Source organism: Arachis ipaensis, chromosome B2 (genome assembly GCF_059453495.1).
Source record: "Arachis ipaensis isolate K30076 ecotype BB chromosome B2, ASM5945349v1, whole genome shotgun sequence".
Classification (NCBI taxonomy): Eukaryota; Viridiplantae; Streptophyta; class Magnoliopsida; order Fabales; family Fabaceae; genus Arachis; species Arachis ipaensis.
In genome coordinates, this window is record NC_142437.1 from 45,158,513 (window position 1) to 45,178,631 (window position 20,119).

Here is a 20,119-nt window from a genome sequence, read left to right on the forward strand (position 1 = left end):
ATCTTTCTGTTTGAATCATATCTTTTTCAAAACTACTTAACTAATTCTCTCTCTCTAATTTTCGAAAATCCCTTCCCTCTTTTTCAAAATTCCCTTTTTTTAACTAATTGTTTTAATTTTTAATTTAATTTGATTTCAATTTTAATTTTCGAAATTTTACTTTAAATTTTATTTTTTTATTTAATTAATTTTTGAAATTCCCTCTCTCTCATCTCCTTCTATTTATTTATTCATCTACTAACACTTCTCTTCCACCCAAAATTCGAACCCCATCTTCCTCTCCGTGTTCAAATTTTACCTCTTCTCCTTCTTACATTCTTCTCTTCTTATACTTGCATAAGGAATCTCTATACTGTGACATAGAGGATTTCATATTTTCTTTTCTATTTTCTTCTTTTTCATATGAGCAGGAACAACGATAAGAACATTATTGTTGAGGCTGATCCTTTGCCTGAAAGGACTCTGAAGAGAAAGCTAAGGGAAGCTAAAGCACAACACTCTAAAGAAAATCTGACAGAAATTTTCGAAAAAGAAGGAGATATGGCCGAAAATAATAACAATGCAAGGAAGATGCTTGGTGACTTTACTGCACCAAATTCCAATTTACATGGAAGAAGCATCTCAATCCCTGCCATTGGAGCAAACAATTTTGAGCTGAAACCTCAATTAGTTTCTCTGATGCAACAGAATTGCAAGTTTTATGGACTTCCATCTAAAGATCCTTTTCAGTTCTTAACTAAATTCTTGCAAATCTGTGATACTGTTAAGACCAATGGGGTTGATCCTGAGGTCTACAGGCTTATGCTTTTCCCGTTTGCTGTAAGAGACAGAGCTAGAATATGGTTGGACTCTCAACCTAAAGATAGCCTGAACTCTTGGGATAAGCTGGTCACGGCTTTCTTAGCCAAGTTCTTTCCTCCTCAAAACTTAGTAAGCTTAGAGTGGATGTTTAAACCTTCAAACAGAAGGAAGGTAAATCCCTCTATGAAGCTTGGGAGAGATACAAGGAACTGACCAAAAAGTATCATTCTGACATGCTTTCAGAATGGACAATCCTGGATATATTCTATGATGGTCTATCTGAGCTATCAAAGATGTCATTGGACCATTCTGCAGGTGGATCTATTCACCTAAAGAAAATGCCTGCAGAAGCTCAAGAACTCATTGACATGGTTGCTAATAACCAGTTCATGTACACTTCTGAGAGGAATCCTGTAAGTAATGGGACTCCTCAGAGGTAGGGAGTTCTTGAAATTGATACTCTGAATGCCATATTGGCTCAGAACAAAATATTGACTCAGCAAGTCAATATGATTTCTCAGAGTCTGAATGGATTGAAGGAATCATCCAACAGTACTAAAGAGGCATCTTCTGAAGAAAAAGCTTATGATCCTGAGAACCCTGCAATAGCAGAGGTGAATTACATGGGTGAACCCTATGGAAACACCTATAATCCCTCATGGAGGAATCATCCAAATTTCTCATGAAAGGATCAACAAAAGCCTCAACAAGGCTTTAATAGTGATGGAAGAAATAGGTTTAGCAATAGCAAACCTTTTCCATCATCTAATCAGCAACAGACAGAGAATTCTGAGCAGAATCCATCTAGCTTAGCAAATATAGTCTCTGATCTATCTAAGGCCACTGTAAGTTTCATGAATGAAACAAGGTCCTCCATTAGAAATTTGGAGGCACAAGTGGGCCAGCTGAGTAAAAGAGTCACTGAAACTCCTCCTAGTACTCTCCCAAGCAATACAGAAGAGAATCCAAAGAGAGAGTGTAAGGCCATAGATTTAACCATCATGGCCGAACCTACAAGGGAGGGAGAGGACGTGAATCCCAGTGAGGAAGACCTCCTGGGACGTTCAGTGACCAATAAGGAGTTTTCCTTTGAGGAACCAAAGGAATCTGAGGCTCATCTAGAGACCATAGAGATTCCATTGAACCTCCTTATGCCATTCATGAGCTCTGGTGAGTATTCTTCTTCTGAAGAGAATGAAGATGTCACTGAAGAGCAAGTTGCCAAGTACCTTGGTGCAATCATGAAGCTGAATGCCAAATTATTTGGTAATGAGACTTGGGAAGATGAACCTCCCTTGCTCATCAATGAACTGAGTGATCTGGATCAACTGACATTACCTCAGAAGAAACAGGATCCTAGAAAGTTCTTAATACCTTGTACCATAGGCACCATGACCTTTGAGAAGGCTCTATGTGACCTTGGGTCAGGGATAAACTTAATGCCATTCTCTGTAATGGAAAAACTTAGGATCTTTGAGGTGCAAGCTGCTAGAATCTCATTAGAGATGGCAGACAACTCAAGAAAACAGGCTTATGGACAAGTAGAGGACGTGCTAGTAAAGGTTAAAGGCCTTTACATCCCTGCTAATATCATAATCCTAGACACTGGGAAGGATGAGGATGAATCCATCATCCTTGGAAGACCCTTCCTAGCCACAGCAAGAGCTGTGATTGATGTGGACAGAGGAGAATTGATCTTTCAACTGAATGAGGACAACCTTGTGTTTAAAACTCAAGGATCTCCTTCTGTAACCATGGAGAGGAAGCATGAAAAGATTCTCTTACTGTAGAGTCAATCAAAGCCCCCACATTCAAACTCTAAGTTTGGTGTTGGGAGGTTCCAACCTTGCTCTGATTATCTGTGAGGCTCCATGGGAGCTCACTGTCAAGCTATTGACATTAAAGAAGCGCTTGTTGGGAGGCAACCAAATGTTATTTAATCATATCTATTTTATTTTCTCTTTGTTATTTCATGTTTTATTAGGTTGATGATCATGTGGAGTCACAAAAACTACTGAAAAATCAAAAACAAAATGAAAAAACCGCATTAAAAATAGCACACCCTAGAGGAGAGCAGTCTGGCGTTTAAACGCCAGAAACAAGCATTTGTCTGGTGTTTAACGCCAGAAACAAGCATCTACCTGGCGTTAAACGCCAGAAACGAGCTACATTTGGGCGTTTAACGCCAGAAACAGGCAGCAGTCTGGCGTTAAACGCCAGGATTGCACAGCAAGGGCGTTTTACACGCCTAATTAGAGCAGGGATGTTAAGTCCTTGACCCCACTTGATCTGTGGACCCCACAGGACCCCCTCAGGATCTGTGGACCCCACAGAACCCCCACATTTTCTTCTCTCTTCTTCACACCTTTTCATAACACTCTTCCCCAAATACCCCTCACCAATCACCTCAATCACTCTTCCCCATCACCTCTTCACCACTCACATCCATCCTCTCTTCCCCAAAAACCCCACCTACCTTCCAATTCAAAATATTTTCCCTCCCAAACCTAACCCTAATGGCCGAAACTTAAACCCCTCTCCACTCCTATATAAACCCCTCATTCCTTCTTCATTTTCACACAACACAACCCTATCTTCACCCCTTGGCCGAAAACACCTCTCTCTCCCACTCCTCCATTTCTCTTCTTCTTCTTCTCTTTCTTTCATTCTTCTTTTTCTCGCGGATGAGCAAACATTTTAAGTTTGGTGTGGTAAAAGCATTACTTTTTGTTTTTTCATAACCATTTATGGCACCTAAGGCCAGAGAAACCTCTAGAAAGAGGAAAGATAAGGCAATTGCTTCCACCTCTGAGTCATGGGAGATGGAGAGATTCATCTCAAAGGTCCATCAAGACCACTTCTATGAAGTTGTGGCCAAGAAAAAAGTGATCCCTGAGGTTCCTTTTAAGCTCAAAAAGAATGAGTATCCAGAGATCCGATTTGAGATCCAAAGGAGAGGTTAGGAAGCTCTCACCAACCCCATTCAACAAGTCGGGATCCTAATGGTTCAAGAGTTCTATACAAACGCATGGATCACTAGAAACCATGATCAAAGTGTGAACCCGAATCCAAAGCATTGGCTTACTATGGTTCGGGGGAAATACTTAGATTTCAGTCCGGAAAATGTAAGGCTGGCGTTCAACTTGCCAATGATGGAAGAGAACGCACGTCCCTACGCAAGAAGGGTCAACTTTGATCAAGGGTTGGACCAAGTCCTCATAGACATATGTGAGGAAGGAGCTCAATGGAAAATTGACTCAAGAGGCAAGCCGGTTCAATTAAGAAGGCAAGACCTCAAACCAGTGGCTATGGGATGGCTAGAGTTCATTCAACGCTCAATCATTCCTACTAGTAACCGGTCTGAAGTTACTATAGACCGGGCCATCATGATCCATAGTATCATGATTGGAGAAGAGGTGGAAGTTCATGAGATTATACCTCAAGAACTCTACAAGGTGGCTGACAAGTCCTCCACTTGGGCAAGGTTAGCCTTTCCTCACCTTATTTGCCACCTCTGTAATTCGGTTGGAATTGACATAGAGGGAGACATCCTCAATGAAGATGACAAGCCCATCACTAAGAAAAGGATGGAGCAAATAAGAGATCATGGACCTCAACATGAGCATGAGGAAATTCCTCACCATGAAATCCCTAAGATGCCTCAGGGGATGCACTTTCCTCCACAGAATTATTGGGAGCAAATCAATACTTCCCTAGGAGAATTAAGTTCTAACATGGGACAACTAAGGGTGGAGCATCAAGAGCACTCCATCATCCTCCATGAAATTAGAGAAGATCAAAGATCTATGAGGGAGGAGCAAGAAAGACAAGGAAGAGACATAGAGGAGCTCAAGAGCACCATTGGTTCTTCAAGGAGAGGAAGACGCCACCCTCACTAAGGTGGAATCATTCCTTAATCTCCTTGTCTATTTATTTTTTGTTTTTCGGTTTTTGAGCCTTATGTGTTATTTATGTTTGTGCCTTTACTACATGATCATTAGTGTCTAAGTGTCTATGCCTTAAAGTTATGAATATGAATCCATCACCTCTCTTGAATGAAAAATGTTTTAATTACAAAAGAACAAGAAGTACATGGTTTTGAATTCATCCTTGAAACTAGTTTAATTATTTTGATGTGGTGACAATACTTTTTGTTGTCTGAATGAATGCTTGAACAGTGCATATGTCTTTTGAATTTGATGTTTATGAATGTTAAATATGTTGGCTCTTGAAGAATAAGGAAAAAGGAGAAATGTTATTTGATAATCTGAAAAATCATAAAATTGATTCTTGAAGCAAGAAAAAGCAGTGAATACAAAAGCTTGTAGAAAAAAAATGCAAAAAAAAAGAGAAAAAGAAAAAGAAAAAGCAAGCAGAAAAAGCCAAAAGCTCTTTAAACCAAAAGGCAAGAGCAAAAAGCCAATAGCCCTTAAAACCAAAAGGTAAGGGTAATAAAAAGGATCCATGGCTTTGAGCATCAGTGGATAGGAGGGCCTAAAGGAATAAAATCATGGCCTAAGCGGCTAAACCAAGTTGTCCCTAACCATGTGCTTGTGGCGTGAAGGTGTCAAGTGAAAACTTGAGACTGAGCGGTTAAAGTCAAGGTCCAAAGCAAAAACAGAGTGTGCTTAAGAACCCTGGACACCTCTAATTGGGGACTTTAGCAAAGCTGAGTCACAATCTGAAAAGGTTCACCCAGTTATGTGTCTGTGGCATTTATGTATCTGGTGGTAATACTGGAAAACAAAGTGCTTAGGGCCACGGCCAAGACTCATAAAGTAGCTGTGTTCAAGAATCAACATACTGAACTAGGAGAATCAATAACACTATCTGAATTCTAAGTTTCTATAGATGCCAATCATTCTGAACCTCAATGGATAAAGTGAGATGCCAAAACTATTCAAGAGGCAAAAAGCTACAAGTCCCGCTCATCTGATTGGAGCTAAGATTCATTGATATTTTGGAATTTATAGTATATTCTCTTCTTTTTATCCTATTTGATTTTTAGTTGCTTGGGGACAAGCAACAATTTAAGTTTGGTGTTGTGATGAGCGGATAATTTATACGCTTTTTGGCATTATTTTTACATAGTTTTTAGAAGGATTTAGTTAGTTTTTAATATATTTTTATTAGTTTTTAATTAAAATTCACATTTCTGGACTTTACTATGAGTTTGTATGTTTTTCTGTGATTTCAGGTATTTTCTGGCTGAAATTGAGGGACCTGAGCAAAAATCAGATTCAGAGGTTGAAGAAGGACTGCAGATGCTGTTGGATTCTGACCTCCCTGCACTCAAAGTGCATTTTCTGGAGCGACACAACTTTAAATGGCGCGCTCTCAATTGCGTTGGAAAGTAGACATCCAGGGATTTCCAGCAATATATAATAGTTCATACTTTGCCCGAGTTTAGACAACGTAAACTGGCATTGAACGCCAGTTCTATGCTGCATTCTAGAGTTAAACGCCAGAAACAGGTTGCAAAGTGGAGTTAAACGCCAGAAACAGGTTACAAACTGGCGTTCAATTCCAAGAGAAGCCTCTACACGTGTAAAGCTCAATGCTCAGCCCAAGCACTCACCAAGTAGGCCCCGGAAGTAGATTTCTGCATCATTTACTCATTTCTGTAAACCCTAGTAACTAGTTTAGCATAAATAGTACTTTTTACTACTGTATTTACATCTTTGGATTATCTTTTGATCCTTGGATCATGTTTTGGGGGCTGGCCATTCGGCCATGCCTGGACCTTATCACTTATGTATTTTCAACAGTAGAGTTTCTATACTCCATAGATTAAGGTGTGGAGCTCTGCTGTTCCTCATGAATTAATACAAAGTACTACTGTTTTTCTATTCAATTCAAGCTTATTCCTTCTCTGAGATATCCATTCGCACCCAAGTACATGATGAATGTGATGATTATGTGACGCTCATCATCATTCTCACCTATGAACGCGTGCCTGACAAACACTTCCGTTCTACATGCAAACAAGCTAGAATGAGTATCTCTTAGATATCTAATACAGAGGACCGAGTCCGAATTATTAAAATCTTCGTGGTATAAGTTAGAACCCATGAACGGCCATTCTTGAGATCCGGAAAGTCTAAACCTTGTCTGTGGTATTCCGAGTAGGATCTGGGAAGGGATGGCTTTGACGAGCTTCAAACTCGCGAGTGCTAGGCGTAGTGACAGACGCAAAAGGATAGTAAATCCTATTCCAGTATGATCGAGAACCGACAGATGATTAGCCATGCAGTGACACCGCATTGGACCATTTTCACAGAGAGGATGGGATGTAGCCATTGACAACGGTGATGCCCTACATAAAGCTTGCCATGGAAGGGAGTAGGAATGATTGGATGAAAACAGCAGGAAAGCAGAGGTTCAGAGGAATGAAAGCATCTCTATACGCTTATCTGAAATTCTCACCAATAAATTACATAAGTATCTCTATCCTAGTTTATATTTTATTTATCTTTTAATTATTAAAACTCTATAACCTTTTGAATCTGCCTGACTGAGATTTACAAGGTGACCATAGCTTGCATCAAACCGACAATCTCCGTGGGATCGACCCTTACTCATGTAAGGTTTATTACTTGGACGACCCAGTACACTTGCTGGTCAGTTGTATCAAAATTGTGAAAAACAACTAAATTTATGAACGTGCGTATTAAGTTTTTAGCGCCGTTACCAAGGAATGAACAATCACGATTTCGTGCACCAGATACACAATTGTGGAATCATTTAAAAAGTATAGCCTTAGGTATTATAGAAATCACTTATAAAGCGTAGCCGTAGGTTGATATCTTTGGGTCCACTTTTCATATCAAAGACAACGCTTTTAAAGAGTAACCTATTTATTATGTTTTGGGTGCACTTCAAAAGTGATTCCTAATGTATATAGGGCCAAATTCTAAACATTTAGTGAATTTTTTATTCCCCTTTCCTTCCAACTTGCAAACTGATTATCTATAATATTTTTCCATCTTCTCTTTTCTCTGTCCCATGGAGTTAAATTTGTTATTAATTTCAGGTTCTATGGAAATGCGCTGAGTGAATACTTATTTCCCCTTTACTAATCCATCATTTGAACTTGAAATATACTTCAAGGTATGCTATGGTCAAGATTATGAGATTATCTCTTTAACACACTGGTTTTACAGAATGAAATTGCTTTCATGTAGGTTAGGAGATGACCAAAAGTAAAATATTTTGTCACTAGATCATTCCATGCCATCCTGCTATTTATGTTTTTTGTAGTCAATACTCACTTTTCAACTATCTTTATTCAGAGATGCAGCTTCAGCAATATGATTCGCTTGTGTCGTTTCCCCTCTTCTCTCATATTTTATGTCTGTATTATTCTTTGTTTTTTTCTTTTATTCCAAGAAAAATGGTTGGAGATTTTGGGTTGTTTAGCGACAGAGCAAGAGATTCTAAGAAGAAATGGGAAGCCAAACAATGCTACGATGAGTTTCAGAAATTTCGAGTGTGTATGAGCATGTTGTTACCATGACTGTTGTTTATCAATCCATTTTTATTTTTTCTTCAGTTATTCTTTTGATATCTTTCAAGATGTTTTTTCAAGCTAAATGTAATGTAATTGTTTCATTCGAAATTCCTTGGTGCCATGATGTGGGCTTGGATAGCATAGTCAAGTGACTGTAGCATATGCTTCATCTTCTTATTCTGGCATCTGGTAGGAATGAGGAAAATATCTTAAAAAGTGTATCTGAGTATTGGAATACAATCATATTTGGCACATGTAATCTTATTTGATCACTTAATAATGGCCTTAGGATTAGTTGAAGAGACATTTTAGAAAATTTAAGCATAGATATGAATGAGATTGAATGGTGGATTGTCAAAGTATACTTTGGACTAGTGAGAATTGAGAAATGCATTTTGATTTAATATTCTATTTGGTGTGATTGGCAGTCTTGGAAAACGTGGTATTTGATGAGCATTCTCGAGAGGTTGATTACTTAGACAAATCAGTTACATGTACATAAATTTTATTTTAAGATGAATTTGGCTTATACACAGAAATTGATATGCATATATGAAGATTTTCCTAATTTTTTTGTAATATTTTGACTCTATTCCATAATTAAAGCCTCTCAATCTCAAAAAAAAAATAGAAAAAGAAACAGCTTTTCAAGTTTTGTTTTCAGTTTGAATGTGTTGATAAGAGAAGAGAAAATGGAGAGTTTGGTGATGAATAGGAAGAAGCTTTGTGTAATGGTGTTATGTTTGTGCTGGGTTCATGTAGTGACAGCTTCTATTACATAACATCACAAAGTAATTGTTGTTAATGGGCAGAGAAAGATTTTGTTTTCTGGTTCTATACACTACCCCAGAAGCACACCTCAGGTACTTTCTTTCTTAATTATGTTTTTCTTTTATTAATCATCCTTTTTAATTGTATTTTCTCATTGTTCATTGATGGGGGGAATGCATGTAGATATGGTCAGAGCTTATTCAAAAAGCTAAAGAGGGAGAGTTGGATGTTATTCAAACCTATGTGTTTTGGAATGGCCATGAACCTTCTCCAGGAAAAGTAATTCGCTTTTCAAAAAATTTGCAGGGTTTTTATTCTTTCATTTGTAAAAGAATTGGAAAGAAATTAAAACTAATATACTTCTGCTTACAAAATATTTCAGTATTATTTTGAGGATAGGTACAAACTTAGTTAAGTTCATCAAGGTAATGCAGTAAGCTTAACTTTATGTTAATCTCTAAATTGGTCCCTACATATGTTCTGAATGGAACTTTGGGTAATGATCTTCATAATTTGGCTTATATTTCAATATAATATTAGGAGTGAAAGGAGATTATTCTAATGCTTATTGCTAAGTAAATGATGAGGGAAAGAACGATTCCACATAAACTCACTGACAAGTGTACCGAGTTGCATCAAGTAGTAATAAGGGATTGATGGATTGAGCAACTCTAGTTTGGTGACGAATTTAGTTAAGCGAATAGTTGATGATTTGAGTGAAATTTGATTAACAGAAGCTAAATTGCAAGTAAACTAAAGTGCAAAATAAAAATTGGCCGAATTTTAAAGTGCAGAAGAAGTAAATTGCAGAAACTTAAAGTGCAAAAAATTAAAAGAGCTAAAAGTTAAATTGCAAGAAAAGTAAATAACTGAAACTTAAAGTGCAAGTTGTAAATTGCTGAATCTAAATTGCTGGGAAACTTAAATTGCATGAATAATAAAGGGATTTGGGTGTGTTGGAAATCAAAACAGAACTGGAAAAAGTAAATTGCAGTCAATTATAGAATGCTCAGTTGAAGAAATTCAGAAAACAGATCAGTTAGGATTTTGGTACCCAAACCAGAAATGGAAAAAGAAGAGTCAAAGCAGAATGAAAACCTAGATCAATTCCCAAATTTTAAAAAAGAAATTGACAATTGCAGAAGAATAACAAAAACAGAAAGAAAATTTAGATCTCAATTGCTCTCTTAACAAAATAGAAATAGGAAATTACAAATGAAATAAAAGTGGACGGAAAGCTAAGATCAGATCTCCAGTTCTTCAAAATACAAAAAGGAAAAGTAAAAGATAACTTCAAATTGAAGGAATTCAGAGGAATTCTCCAATCCAAGTTCTCATATCCAAAACAGAAAGTAAAAAGTTGCAGAAGAGAGAAAATAAAAACAGAAATGAAAATTCAGATCTGATCTCAATTATAAAAAACTCTAAATTGAAAACTAAAAGAGAGCCCTCCTATGAAATTAAATTCCTATCTATTTATACACTTTCCAATTGTGGCATCCAGTACTTGGAGTGGGCTTTTTGGCCTATGAAGAAGTGGATCAGAATGGCCATTTGTTGCAGCTCCCAGTGGAACGTTGCGTTCTCTAAGTGAGCGCAGCATTCATTTATCCACGCGTGCGCATCACTGACGCATGCGTGTCCTTTTGCGTTTTTGCTCATCGACGCCTGCGCATCATATATGCGTGCGCGTCACTATCAGTCTTCAGCTCCAAACATGCTCGCGAGCCCCTTTCACACGTACGCGTCGTTGATAGCGTTAACTTAGTGAGCGCTACGTTGGCTTAGTGAGCACTGCCCACGCGTGCGCGTCCTCTATGCGTGCGCGTTGGTAGCAAATATCCAATTCAGGCTTTAGCGCCAGCCACGCGTTAGCGTGCTTTGTCCCAGGTGCTCCATCGACGCGTGCGCGTCGATTTCAAAACTTCGCCTCTAAATTTGGATCTTGCCCGAAAACACTGAGTAAGTGAACGTAGCGCTCTCATTCAAAACGAGTGCCAAACACTTCCACGTGTTCGCGTCATGCACACGTATGCGTGGGTCTTCGAGTTTCGCCTCTGACGCGTAAGCCTCATGCACACGTGCGCGTCGCAAGTGAGCGTGGCGTTCTTTATTTGAACGCAACGTTATACTGCAGTACTCCCTCTTTTCTTCATTTTCTCACCTAAAATTAACCAAACAAGCAATCAAAGTCTCACAAAAATCACAAGAATTCGCATCATTCCTAATAATCACTTAATTCTTGCATAAATCTCATGATTTTGTATAGAATAAATGATGTTTGATTGAATCAAAATAATCATAAAATTCCACTCCAACCACTAACTTATTGTGCAAGAAAGTGCATAAAACCTAATGAAGCGTGTAAAAATGCTAGTAAAACTAGCATAAGATGACTTGTAATCACAATACCAAACTTAAACCTTGCTTGTCTCTAAGCAAGAAAAGAATTATGCACAAAGCTTCTTTCAATTGGAATGGATTGAAGAATAACTTGTAATGTCCTTTGAGTGAAGTGAATAAGTGACATTGGAGTGAACTCTAAATTATATGCTCATGCAAGGGCTTCAGTGCTTACTAGTCCCCACATCTTGGAAGTCTTAGATCTTAGGACTTTTATACGCTTTTTGGGGGTAATTTCATGTAGTTTTTAGCATGTTTTAGTTAGTTTTTTGTATATTTTTATTAGTTTCTAGGAAAAATTTATATTTTTGGACTTTACTATGAGTTTGTGTGTTTTTCTGTAATTTCAGGTATTTTCTGGTTGAAATTGAGGGAGCTGAGCAAAAATCTGATTCAGGCTGAAAAAGGACTACAGATGTTGTTGGATTCTGACCTCCCTGCACTCGGAATGGATTTTCTGGAGCTATAGAAGTCCAAATGGTGCGCTCTCAATTGCGTTGGAAAGTAGACATCCAGGGCTTTCTAGCAATATATAATAGTGTATACTTTGCTCAAGGATAAATGACGTAAACCGGCGTTCAACACCAGTTCCATGTTGCATTCTCGCGTTAAACGCTAGAAACAGGTTACAAGTTGGAGTTAAATGCCAGAAACAGGTTACAACCTGGCGTTTAACTCTGGAAATAGCCTAGGCACATGTAAAGCTCAAGTCTCAGCCCCAGCACACACCAAGTGGTCCCCAAAAGTGGATTTCTGCACTATCTATCTTAATTTACTCATTTTATGTAAACCTAGGTTACTAGTTTGGTATTTAAATAACTTTTAGAGATTTATTTTGTACCTCATGACATTTTAGATCTGAACTTTGTACTCTTTGACGGCATGAGTTTCTAAACTCCACTGTTGGGGGTGAGGAGCTCTGCTGTGTCTCGATGAATTAATGCAATTATTTCTGTTTTCCATTCAAACACGGTTGTTTCTATCTAAGATGTTCATTCGCACTTCAATATGATGGATGTGATGATCCGTGACACTCATCACCATTCTCAACCTATGAACGCTTGACTGACAACCACCTCCATTCTACCTTTGATTGAATGAGTATCTCTTGGATTCCTTAATCAGAATCTTCGTGGTATAAGCCAGAATCCATTGGCAGCATTCTTGAGAATCTGGAAAGTCTAAACCTTATCTGTGGTATTCCGAGTAGGATTCAGGGATTGAATGACTGTGATGAGCTTCAAACTCACAAGGGTTGGGCGTAGTGACAGACGCAAAAGAATCAATGGATCATATTCCAGCATGAGTGAGAACCGACAGATGATTAGCTGTGCGGTGACAGCGCACCTGGACCATTTTCACTGAGAAGACGGATGGTAGCCATTGACAACGGTGATCCACCAACACACAGCTTGCCATAGGAGGAACCTTGCGTGCGTGAAGAAGAAGACAGGGGGAAAGCAAAGATTCAGAAGACAAAGCATCTCCAATACTCCAACATATTCTCCATTACTGCATAACAAGTATTTAATTCATGCTCTTTTATTATTCGCAATCCAAACTGATAATTATAATTGATATCCTGACTAAGAATTACAAGATAACCATAGATTGCTTCAAGCCAACAATCTCCGTGGGAATCTCCCCTTACTCACGTAAGGTATTACTTGGACGACCCAGTGCACTTGCTGGTTAGTGGTACGAGTTGTGAAAAGTGTGATTTACAATTCATGGATTTTTATATCTTTTTTTTTTTGCCATTTTTTTTCTGCAAGCTTTGTTATTCACTGCTTTTTCTTGCTTCAAGAATCATTTTTATGATTTTTCAGATTATCAAATAACATTTCTCCTTTTCATCATTCTTTCAAGAGCCAACATATTTACCATTCATAAACAACAATATCAAAAGACATATGCACTGTTCAAGCATTCATTCAGAAAACAAAAAGTATTGTCACCACATCAAAATAATTAAACTAGTTTCAAGGATGAATTCGAAACCATGTACTTCTTGTTCTTTTGTTTTTAAAACATTTTTCATTTAAGAGAGGTGATGGATTCATAGGACATTCATAGCTTAAAGACATAGACAATTAAACACTAATGATCATATAGTAAAGAAACAAGCATAAATAAAACATAAAGCTCAAAAATCGAAAAATAGTAAATAAATAGACAAGGAGATTGAGGAATGAGTCCACCTTAGTGAGGGTGGCGTCTTCCTCTTCTTGAAGAACCAATGGTGTTTTTGAGCTCCTCTATGTCTCTTCCATGCCTTTTTTGCTCCTCCCTCATAGCTCTTTGATCTTCTCTAATCTCATGAAGGATGATGGAGTGCTTATGGTGTTCCACCCTTAGTTGTCCCATGTTGGAACTTAATTCTCCTAGGGAGGTGTAATCACCTTGAAGCAGCTTATGGTTTCTGTGTTTTAGCATTAACTCTAAGTGTCATGTCTCAAAGCGGCTCTTTAAATAAGCTTTCAATCAATACTCCTAAACCAGTTGGTTTTAAGGTATTAGGTGTTGAAGCACCCCTTAGGATTTACTATTTTACTTGCTCAAGCCTCTCTCTTTGACACAATTCTACCACAAGCATTTAACTAGGATAGTAACTCTTTGAGTTCTTATTTCTTTCTTTTTTTTCCTTTTTTTTCTTTCTCCTAGTAATTGATGCTCAGAGCCTTTTTCCATGTTCTTTTGTTTTTCTATTTCTCTTGTTTTCTTTTGTTGCTGCTTCTTGGATCAATAAATGTTTGAGAATCTCCACACTACTTTGAACTCTATATCCTGCCTATGAGCTCCCATGTAATTTTTCATAAACATGCAACCTCAATACACAATTATACAACTAGAACCACCACTTCTCTTAATCTTTTGCTTGCCTCAACTTTTTAATTCCTCAATCCTTCTTTTCAAAGAATTGTCCTTTGATGCCTTTTTGAAATATTGAGTGCAAGCAAGTTTTCAAGAGTATATTGTTGTAAATTATCAAGCATCTCAGTTATTGAATTACAGATAAGCTATACTAGGCAGACAGACAGGGGTACAATCTCACTTCCAATCATAGCAGTGTCTAATACAAAACAATCACTTAACAATACAACCTTTTGGAGTTGACTTGCTTTACTCCTTATCATCATCATTGCTGGTCTTCACATTCCTTTTTATCTCTTTGGTTGATGATGTTTAATCCTTCCAAAAACTTGGAAATCCTCTGCAATGATATTGGAAGTTGCTTGTTCCCCAAGCACTTGAAAAATGGTTAGCATGCATGTATGTTTGTAGACTTTTGAACTTAGATTAGTGTGTGAACACCAAACTTAGTTCCTTGCCTTATGCAGCAGTTTGTACATATGCAGAAAACCACATGTGCTCTTAATAAGAAAACATACTATAAACTAGAAAAGCAAGCTATGAACTAGAAAACAAACTATAAACTAAAAACTAAACAATTGTTAAGTAGTTTCTTTGATTGTTTAGAGCTGATAACTAGTCATGCTGAGGGTGCAATGTATTCTAAAATCTTTGGTGGAACACCAAACTTAGCTCCTTGCAATACAGATAAATCTACTTAACTTTCTTATTAAATCAGTGAAGGAAGAGAGAGTTACCTCCGGTTGGGTTGTCTCCCAACAAGCGCTCTTTTATCATCACTAGCTTGACGGTTCTCCCTCATTGGGGAGGGTGATGAACATAATGCCTCAACCCTTCCCCTCTCACTATAAGCTTTCCTCAAGTATCATTCTTGATAATTTCCACATGTTCAAGTGAGAGGATCTTATTCACTGTGTAGTATCCAGAGATTTGTGTGGATGTTTTCATTGGTTGGCAAGCTAGCATCACTTTGTCTCCTGGTGTGTGAAGCCTTCAGTGGAAATTTTCTTATTTTTCCACCCTTTTGGCACTCTATTCTTAGAATTCTTTTCTTTTCCAAGAGGTGGTTCATGTTTTGGAGTCTCAATCTTTGGAAGGTTCTTGCTAAGGATCTCATATGGAGGTTTTGGCTGTGGTTCCTTCTCAACTTCTTGAGCTTGTTGCAGCACTTCTACCTCTTCCTTTTCTTTCCAGCATGAGCTTAAGTGCATTGATAGTGACTCATCAGGTGCCTCTTCCAAGTTTGGATCTCTCAGATCAATCTTCTTCCACTCTTCTTCTTGATTGGGATCTTGCAAACTCTTGAAGACATGAAACACTATATGCTCTTCGTGCACTCTCAGCATTAATTCTCCCTTCTTAACATCTATTAATGCACTGCTAGTAGCTAGGAAAGGTCTCCCTAGAATGATGGGAGTGTTATGATCTTCCTCTATATCTAGAATGACAAAGTCAACTGGGAGGAAAAATTTTCCCACCTTTACCAATACATTCTCCACAACTCCAAGTGCTTGCTTAATGGATTTGTCTGCCATTTGGAGAGCTATTTGTGTGGGTTTCAATTAATGAATTTGAAGGTTCTTCATCAAGGATAGAGGCATCAGATTGATGCTTGCACCAAGGTCACAAAATTCTCTCTCAATTATCATGTTGCCTATGGTGCAAGGGATATGAAAGCTCCCTGGGTCCTTCCTCTTCCTTGGTAATTCTCTCTGGATGATGGCACTACACTCCCTGGTCATCACAAACATTTGTCCTTCTTTCAGGGATCTTTTCTTTGTCAATAATTCCTTCATGAACTTAGGATATAGTGGCATCTGTTCAAGTGCTTCTATGAAAGGGATGTTGATGTGCAGTGTCTTTAATATCTCCAAGAATTTGGAGTATTGCTTCTCTTTGTTTTCTCCTTTGAACCTTTGAGGATACGGTAACATTGGTTGGTGGTGCACGAAATTGTGATCTCCAGGCTCGAACAAATCCTGGTAATGGCTCCAGAGCTTGGTGCTCTAATCTTAATTCATAATTGTCACAACTTCGATACAACTAACCAGCAAGTGCACTGGGTCGTCCAAGTAATACCTTACGTGAGTAAGGGTCGAATCCCACGGAGATTGTTGGTATGAAGCAAGCTAGGGTCACCTTGTAAATCTCAGTCAGGCGGATATAAAATAATTATGGAGTTTTCGAATAATAAATAATAGAATAGGGATAGAGATACTTATGTAAATCATTGGTAGGAATTTCAGATAAGCGAATGGAGATGCTTTTCGTTCCTCTGAACCTCTGCTTTCCTGCTATCTTCATCCAATCAGTCTTACTCCTTTCCATGGCTGGCTTTATGCAAGGGCATCACCGTTGTCAGTGGCTACATCCCCTCCTCTCAGTGAATAATATGCTCACGCACCCTGTCACGGCACGGCTATTCATCTGTCGGTTCTCGATCATGCTGGAATAGGATTCACCCTCCTTTTGCGTCTGTCACTAACGCCCAACAATCGCGAGTTTGAAGCTCGTCACAGTCATTCAATCATTGAATCCTACTCAGAATACCACAGACAAGGTTTAGACCTTCCGGATTCTCTTGAATGCCGCCATCATTCTAGCTTACGCCACGAAGATTCTGGTTAGGAGATCTAAGACATATTCATTCTAGCTTAATTCATGTAGAACAGAAGTGTTTGTCAGGCACGCGTTCATAAGGGAGAAGGATGATGAGTGTCACACATAATCATCACCTTCATCACGTTCTTGGGTGCGAATGGATATCTTAGAAGCGAAATAAGAAGAATTGAATAGAAAACAGTAGTACTTTGCATTAATCTTTGAGGAACAGCAGAGCTCCACACCTTAATCTATGGAGTGTAGAAACTCTACCGTTTGAAAATACATAAGTGAAGGTCCAGGCATGGCCGAGATGGCCAGCCCCTCTGATCTAAGAACCAGGCGTCCAAATATGATCCTAAGATCCTAAGATGATCAAAAGATGCCTAATACAATAGTAAAAGGTCCTATTTATAATAAACTAGCTACTAGGGTTTACATGAGTAAGTAATTGATGCATAAATCCACTTCCGGGGCCCACTTGGTGTGTGTTTGGGCTAAGCCTGAGTGTTGCACGTGCAGAGGCCATTTGTGGAGTTGAACGCCAGTTTCTGTGCCAGTTTGGGCGTTCAACTCTGGTTTTGGATCCTTTTCTGGCGCTGGACGCCAGATTTGGGCAGAAGGCTGGCGTTGAACGCCGGTTTACATCATCAATTCTTGGCCAAAGTATGGACTATTATATATTGCTGGAAATCCCTGGATGTCTACTTTCCAACGCAATTGGAAGCGCACCATTTCGAGTTCTGTAGCTCCAGAAAATCCACTTTGAGTGCAGGGAGGTCAGAATCCAACAGCATCAGCAGTCCTTTTTCAACCTCTGAATCTGATTTCTGCTCAAGTCCCTCAATTTCAGCCAGAAAATACCTGAAATCACAGAAAAACACACAAACTCATAGTAAAGTCCAGAAATGTGAATTTAACACAAAATCTATTAAAAATATCCCTAAAAGTAACTAGATCCTACTAAAAACATACTAAAAACAATGTCAAAAAAGCGTATAAATTATCCGCTCATCAGTTGGTATGCTTCCACTGACTCCTTCTTGGTTGACTTATCATTCTATGTGTGAGTTTCTTGCCCCTGCTTTTGCTCCTTCACTTCTTCTTTTGAGCTTTTTTTGTTGTGCTCTTCTTGAGTAATGGCTTCTTTCTCTACCTTCTTCCCACTTCTCAAAGTGATTTCTTTGCACTCTTCCCATTTGATGGCTTTCCCTGTGTCTCTTGGGTTATTTTCAGTGGTACTGGGGAATGTATTTGCTAGCTTTTCACCTATCTCTGTAATTTGTTTAGCCATTTGTCCTATCTATCTCTCAAGATTTCTCATTGAGGCCTCTTGGTTTTTGAGAGTCATGGCTTGATCTTGTCTTGCCATTTCTTGAGTTTTGATGAGTTTCTCCATTAACATTTCTAAGCTAGAGATCCTCTGAGAGTCTGGATGTGGTTGCATGGGATGTGATGGCTGTTGGTGAAAGTTATTTAGGGCATTGAGATGGGTGTTTTGTGAGTTGTTGTGGGGTGGATGATATGTGTTTTGTGGGTTTTTTGTATTGGTTAGAGTTGTTGGATGAATAATTGTGGTTGTTTGTGTTGCGGGAGTTATTTTGGTTGGAGTTCCTTTGCCAAGGTTGCTGGTTCTAGTTCTCTCCCCATTTCAGATTGGGATGGTTTCTCCAAGATGAGTTGTAAGTGTCTCCATAGAAGACATTTGGTCTAGAACCTTGATTGTGCATGTACTGCACTTGTTCAGGCTGCTGTTCTTCATAGCTTTCCTCCTGCTGTTCCCACACCACTGATGGTTGGTTAGTTGTACTCACTGCTGCAAGTTGTAATCCATCCATCCACTTTGTCATCATTTCAATTTGCTGTTGAAGTTGCTGGTTGGTGCACGAAATCATGATTGTTCATTCCTTGGTAACGGCGCCAAAAACTTAATACGCACGTTCATAATCTTAGTTCTTTTTCACAACTTCGCACAACTAACCAGCAAGTGCACTGGTTCGTCCAAGTAATAAACCTTACGTGAGTAAGGGTTGATCCCATGGAGATTGTCGGCTTGAAGCAAGCTATGGTCTTCTTGCAAATCTCAGTCAGGCGGATTCAAATGGTTATGGTGAATTGATAGTTAAAATATAATTAAAATATAAGATAAGATAGAGATACTTATGCAATTCATTGGTGAGAGTTTCAGATAAGCGTATGGAGATGCTTTTGTTCCTTCAGAACCTTTGCTTTCCTACTGCTTTCATCCAATCACTCGTACTCCTTTCCATGGCAAGCAATATGTTGGGCATCACCGTTGTCAATGGCTACATCCCATCCTCTCAGTGAAAATGGTCCAAATGCGCTATCACTGCATGGCTGATCATCTGTCGGTTCTCGATCATGCTGGAATAGGATCCAGTGATCCTTTTGCGTCTGTCACTACGCCCAGCACTCACGAGTTTGAAGCTCGTCACAGCCATCCCTTCCCAGATCCTACTCGGAATACCACAGACAAGGTTGACTTTTCGGATCTCAAGAATGACCGCCAATAATTCTAGCCTATACCACAAAGACTCTGATCATAAATCAGGAGGCTAATAGATATGCATTCAAGCTTGCTTTCATGTAGAACGGAAGTGTTTGTCAGGCACACGTTCATAAGTGAGAATGGTGATGAGCGTCACATAATCATCACATTCATCATGTTCTTCTGTGCGAATGAATATCTTAGAGAAGAAATAGGATTGAGTTGAATAGAAAAATAATAGTACTTTGCATTAATTCATGAGGAACAGCAGAGCTCCACACCTTAAACTATGGTGTGTAGAAACTCTACCGTTGAAAATACATAAGAGGAAGGTCTAGGCATGGCCGAATGGCCAGCCTCCCCAAATGGCATATGAATTCGAAAATAGGGAAAAAGACTAATCCCTGATCAAGGATGATCAAAAGATGTAAAATAAATCACTAAAAGTAGTTTTTATACTAAACTAGTAGCTAGGGTTACATAAGATAAGTAAATGATGTAGAAATCCACTTCCGAGTCCACTTGGTGTGTGCTTGGGCTGAGCATTGAGCTTTCATGTGTAGAGACTCTTTTTGGAGTTAAACGCCAGGTTGTAGCCTGTTTCTGGCGTTTAACTCTGATTTGCAACCTGTTTCTGGCGTTTAACTCCA

The 20,119-nt window shown here is 38.7% G+C and overlaps 1 non-coding gene across 1 annotated transcript; it reads right to left on the reverse strand.

Annotated features, from left to right (window-relative positions):
* Window positions 1-932: 932 nt before the first annotated feature.
* On the reverse strand, window positions 933-1,036 carry LOC148573824 (small nucleolar RNA R71). The gene has a single exon (XR_015906847.1). It is a non-coding gene; the product is annotated as a small nucleolar RNA R71 (small nucleolar RNA).
* Window positions 1,037-20,119: the final 19,083 nt, after the last annotated feature.